Here is a 6,410-nt window from a genome sequence, read left to right as displayed (position 1 = left end):
GACTGTCAGTACCATGGCGTGTGTTGCACAAATACGCGTATTCTATTTCTGTCAACAAAATTGGCGACTGACTGACGTAAGGCATAAAAAGCAGCCTTGTTGGTAGTTCACAATGAAAGTGACTACCGCGCAGAAACATTCAACGCACGAATAACGAATACAGGCACTAACGTTGGCGTCGGTCTGCGTTATTTGTCCCTTGTCGATTTCTGTACTATGTTCTGTACTGTACGCAGTATTGTATAGTACTGTGTACTGTACTGTGTGTGACCGACACAGGCATCTGTGTTGGCCGCGAAGGTGAATGAGTGTGAGATGCACCTCAATAATTTCTGTTAGTTTTCTGTGTATCTCTTGATAAAATGCGGATATTTGTGAACGCCGGTAGCCTTCGGGAGCGCTAGTTTTGAAGTCTTCATTAGAAAACATAAGAAAATTATTTCATTGCTGTGTAACTGTTACAACCCTTACAACCGCGCAAAGTCAAAATCCATTTGCATCTTACAGTAATTGTTCACCACTTAGATAGCCGGTGGCGCTAGGACCTTTCTCTTTTTCTTCGTTTTAGCTGATTAATGAGTTTCTCTTTCTCTTTTCTTTTTCCGTTGTCCAGATAGCCGATATTTTCACAAGGCGACCACTGAATTTTAGGAACTGCAGTGACATGTTTCTATCCTATCTATACCAGTTGCTCCACCCACATTTTACTACTATTTGCTTTACTGCAGAAAGCATACTGAGTGAACACAGTGCGGAGGATTATATGGATGAGGGTTTATGAAGATTTAAGGAGCATCGGCGGGATCTGTTGTCTGTGTAATAAAAGGCTCTACCGACCTTCCGCCTTAATTCCTTTGTTTAGTGCAAAAGAACGGACACAAGAAAGACGACAGGACAAGGTGGGCTAGCGCCTTGTCTTGTCCCAACTAACCCGCCAACGCATTGTGCTGATCATTCCGGCTTCCTTCTTGTCACTACGGCGACTAGTTCCTTTCACTTCCGTTTCAGACCTCACAATCCGCTAATCACGCTTTTCTACAAGATGTTTTTTTTACTTTGTTCCATTTTCTTCCATTAAAGAAAAAAAATTGCTCACCCAGCAGAGACACCAAGTGCTTATTACACAGCTATGAAGACGACGTCCTTCTATTGCGATGTGGTTGTGTCTTCCACATAACAACGTTTCGCTAGCCGCATAAGGCGTATGATTTCGACATTGCATAACATTGCTGCGAACCGTGTTCTTGTTTTCCTTGATTGCGCATGTGCAATTGCCCACTGATTCTGTTTCTTTCCAAGGCGTGTAGATTGCCATCCATTGCGATCCCTTATTTTATCTATTCCTGGCGCTCAGACTGCACGCATGTTGTCTTGTTTCCTGCGCTCACGTAGGACCTTTTCTTTTTTTTGCAGCGTGTGAACACGTTAGACGTTGGTCGAAGGCGGCTAGATTACTAGATTACTAGATCACTAGATTAGGCTGCATAATATACGAGCCGGCACATCGCTAAGCATTAGATCCAACGGTGCTTCAACGGTGCTTGCCGCGATCGCCGAATTTTTCTAGTCGCAAGTACTAGTTCGTCCAATAAATAACTGCTGCCGGAATATGCGTCGTCACTTCTACATGTGACATTATGCTTACGTTGCGTTTGCAGGCTCCTTGCTCGGGGCCTGTGACCCGGCGTGTGGGCCCTGTGGTTATGGCATTGCGCTTCTAAATCCGAGTCACGGGGTCAAAGCCCGGCCGCAGTGGTTCCATTTCGATGGTGGCAAAATGCAGAAACGGTTGTGGTACCGTGCATTGGGTACACGTGAAAGGGCCCCAGGTGGTCAAAATTAATTCGGTGTACCCCTCTGCGGCGTACCTCGTAATCATATTCTGCCTCGTGAAACCTCAGAATTGAGTTTTTTGTTCCTTTTTCTTTGTGCAATGGGCCTATGTCTGGAAGTTTCAAAGCCGTCTCCACTGCATAATTTTCTAGCCTTAATGGTACAGTGAGCTCTAAGGAAGCTGTAGCAAATAAAAAAATAAATTATGGGGTTTTACGTACCAAAACCACGATCATGATCATGAGTCACGCCGTAGTGGGGGACTCCGTAAATTTGGACCCCATGGGGTTCCTTAAGGTGCACCTCAATCTAAGTACACGGCTGTTTTCCCATTTCGCCTCCTTGAAATGCGGCCGCCGTGTCCGCGATTCAGTCCTGTGACCTAGTCCTTAGTAGCCCAATACCATAGTCAGCAATTAAGAAATTACAATACAAAATTTGAATAAATGGAATCGCTTATTTTATTCTAAATTTTATTCTCTTTGCGTACTCGGTGATTGATTCTGCGTGTTCTTTACATAGATGTGCATATAGTCATTTTTATAGCATACGTACTGCAACATGTTTTTTCTGTATCCATATGCTTTTTTGTTAATTATGTTTCCATTTATGTATATTCCAGCGGGATAGACCGTTGATTTCCTGTATCGTATCGCATTTCTCTTGTAATACAAACAGCACTTTGCAGGCGGAAAAGGGCGAGTCAGTCTGTTCTCACAGCTTCTATCTCTCCTCGTCTTGACCGTTGATAAGAATCTGATGGGATATTCGATCAAAATAATAAGTCTTTGCTTGAATGTGGTCCACAGAATTCCATCTCTTGTAATACAGAGCAATATCGCAGTCTGAGACGTCTCTTGAGCAAACCGTAAAACATTGAAGCAAAAATAAAATGCAAGAAACAACTCGTACAAAGAACTCGTTGAAGAATTTGGCAATTTTAGTTTTTCCGTGCAGCCTAAGGCGGATTTCATCAGCTTCATGGATAAATTTTGCGATAGTTCCGAAGAAATATGCGGCTCTTTTTTACGAACTGCTGCAGAGATGCGAAATCCTATGTGTCGTAATAGACGTTCCTTCTAGATTTACCGATAGAGCACTGGAACAAAAACAAATTACCAACTCAATTCCTTTCTATCGAATAGAGCTGTAGCAGTTCTACTGCTCTATAGGGTTTGCAAAGTTCGTTCTGGATTGTCTTGGTTTGTGTAACAGAACGCAGGTACTGTATTTGCTTCATTTTGGTGAACAAAGTGCAAGCGGAACGTGCGTATGGGGGTATGGAAAGACAGAAGGGGAGGGGGTGATGAATTGTATTTCTTTTGCATTCGTAGAATTGGAAAAAGTCGGACATGGCAGAGCCTAATAGCGCGCAGCGTGCAAATATGTTGCTTATGTTCATAAATATTCAAGACCTGTCTGATGCACGGCATATATAGAACCTCTATAGGGTTACAATACCTCCAGAAAAAACTGTAATGGCAATGGTGAGGACAGCTGAGAACGGCACAAAGTTCCTCAAATCAACAACCTCATCAATCAAATCAAGGACCAAGAGAAGACGTAGCTAAATGCATGACTGATTGATTGATCAATCGATCGATTGATCGATCGATTGATTGACTGACTGAGTGATTGACTGACTGACTGACTGATTGATTGATTGATTGATTGATTGATTGATTGATTGATTGATTGATTGATTGATTGATTGATTGATTGATTGATTGACCATGTGATAACCGCGTAGTAGTCTAACCAACATTATGCGTGTATTTCACTATGGTGCTTTGAAATGGAGTTCACAGCGCTCTCTAGAGAAGCTGTTGTTGCCTCAGTGTCTGTATTTTCAATGTGAAACTACTGTCATCGTCGGCTCCTGCGTTAAACTTTCACCGCTTTCACCGCTTTGAACGATCGCGCTATGTGAAACTAGTGTTTTAGTTAAAAGAAAATCGCCAACAAACGTCAAGGTTAGATATCCGAGGTATTCAGTGCGTTCTTACGTGTCCAGGCTTTTACAATGTCATGAGCGTATGAAACTTATGCATGTCAGGGAAGTTTGCAAGGGTGCAGTAACATGCAAACGATGTAGTGGACCTGATGGAGACGGCAGTTGCAACGCTGACGCAAAGTATCCAAATTGCTACGGTGCCCCCGGCTCAACGTCAAATGAATGTCCGAACACCAGTAATGAAATCGGAATTCTGAAGAAGATCGTTAAATTTAAATTATGGTGTTTTACATGCCAAAACCACTTTCTGATTCTGAGGCACGCCGTAGTGGAGGACTCCGGAAATTTCGACCACCTGGGGTTATTGAACGTGCACCAAAGTCTAACTACACGGGTGTTTTTGCTATTCGCCCCCGTCGAAATGCGGCTGCCGTGGCCGGGATTCGATCGCGCGGCCTTGTGCTCAGCAGCCTAACGCCATAGCCACTGAGCAACCACGACGGGTAAGATTGTTAGAGACGACTCGATATGCACACGGAAGAGGCAAGGGCTATACGTAGACGCCGTTCACAACAGCAACGCCAAGGGACTACAGCGCCTATCGCGTGGAAGGATCGACGACTCAAGTCTAGGCAGAAGATAACGCCTTCTTCCTCTTCACGATCACTCTCTCTCTCTCTTCTCGATCACTCCTCGCTTACCTCTTTGTTGAGAATAGAAAAATCCACGTACGAAGAAAGGTGCGGCAGGGACCTAGACAATGCGCATGAGACCGCGATGAGGTCGTTATGCGTCCATTGAAAGGGAGTTCGGGTTCAAGGACGGCTTCTATGTCGACGCGGTTGTGTAAGAAACAAATGTCTGTGTGCGTGTATTTGGGCGTATGGGCGTATATATGTGTGGTTGTGCACAAATGTATATATGCATGTGTATGCGGCTGTGTGTGCGTTCCTGTATTCATGTGTTTCTGCATGTGTGTGTCCCCGCTTGCACGAAATAGGGCCAGCGGATACTTCTATGCAAATTTAGCGGCTGAAAGAGCGAGCTTTGTCACGGAACACAATTCTACGATGTTCAGTAAACACACCAATAATGCTGAATTAATTATTCACAAGAAATGCCGTGATACACCAAAAGACTTTCAACTTTGCTAACATATCACGCATAACCTCTCAACTATTTCCACCAATTAACAACGGTGCCTCATCAGGTTCGACGACGCATCAAAGAAACCTACTCCAATTGCAGGACGCCGGGCATTAAGGAAGTTACGAGTATTTAGTAAAAATTTACAAAGCTCATACTAGGCCAGAAGCGTCAATCTTTCTTTTGTTTCTCTTTCTCAATCTCTTAGTCTTTAGTGATACATTGAAGTGCTGGATCAAAATCAGCGAACATGAAACTGACATTCTAGAGTTGGGGAGCCGAGGCACGCCGCAGGGAACAGTCATCTCCTCTTTTCTCCTTAACGAGGCGATGCGCGGTCTCCCGGACCTGTTCCACACTATCCCCGCGCTTCACCACAGCCTCTACATTGACGACGGGACGTTGTGGGTGGTGGTGGATGATTCACGAACTCTAAAAGATCGTACAACGCGGCATCGACGCCGTACAAACTTATGCAGAGTCAAGGGGCCTGTCGTGCTCATCGGAAACATCCGAATGCCTCCTAATCAAGCTCGGCAGAAGTAGCTGTCCCGGGGAATACTAGGGGGGAGGCGATTCCTTGAACTTAGGATTGGAGGACTTACCGTCCCGGAGCGCCCCAGTATCAAGGTACTAGGGGATAGACTTGACGCTGCGCTGCGGGCTTATGTTACAGAAACTCCAGAGGGCGATTAATTACACACTACAGCTCATTCACCGGGTGGCTTATCGACACCTCGGCATGGGCGAGTGCGACCTGCTTCGACTTGTGCAGGCATACATACCGAGCAAAACCATTTACCAAACATTATATATCAAACTCGCAGCCACAGACTTAGCTAAATTAAACGCAATAATCAGAAGAGCCACAAAGGCAGCCCTGTGCCTTCCGGACTACGCGGTCACCGCAAGGCTAGAGGCCCTATGCATGCACAGCACGATCGAGGAGCTCTTAGATGCTCACCACACAGTCCAAGTCCGTCTTCTCTCAATAAACCCGGCGAGCTGCACAGTTCTCCGGAAGCTCAGTCTCGAGGCCATCCCCGAGGTTACAGAGTACGTGACGATTCCGCGAAAAGTCAGTGGGCATATTTATGCCCCGCCTCTACCCCGTAACATGGACCCAGAGTTCCGTCAGAGCCGCCGGCAGGTCCATAGCGAAGCAATTTGGCGATGCTACGACTCGCAAGGTGGAGTGATTTATACGGACGCAACGAGACACCCTCGCGGCGACCTCATGACCGCGGTGGTAGCGGATCACAACGGTCGATTGGTAGAAGACATAACGGTCACGGCTGGCCGAGTGGTGGAAGCGGAGGAAACAGCGATTGTCATGGCCGTTCATGCGGAAGCGGCCGCCGCGGCCGGGATTCGATCACACGTCATAAAGGTGAGGGGCAACAAAATCGTTATAACCGTGAAGGTAAATTACAGATAGCGGATGTAGTAAAGTGTGAAGCAAATTAACCTCTAGCAC

Source organism: Dermacentor andersoni, chromosome 5 (assembly GCF_023375885.2).
Source record: "Dermacentor andersoni chromosome 5, qqDerAnde1_hic_scaffold, whole genome shotgun sequence".
NCBI lineage: Eukaryota > Metazoa > Arthropoda > Arachnida > Ixodida > Ixodidae > Dermacentor > Dermacentor andersoni.
The sequence above is the reverse complement of the archived record's forward strand: the minus strand, read 5'-3'. Positions refer to the sequence as shown.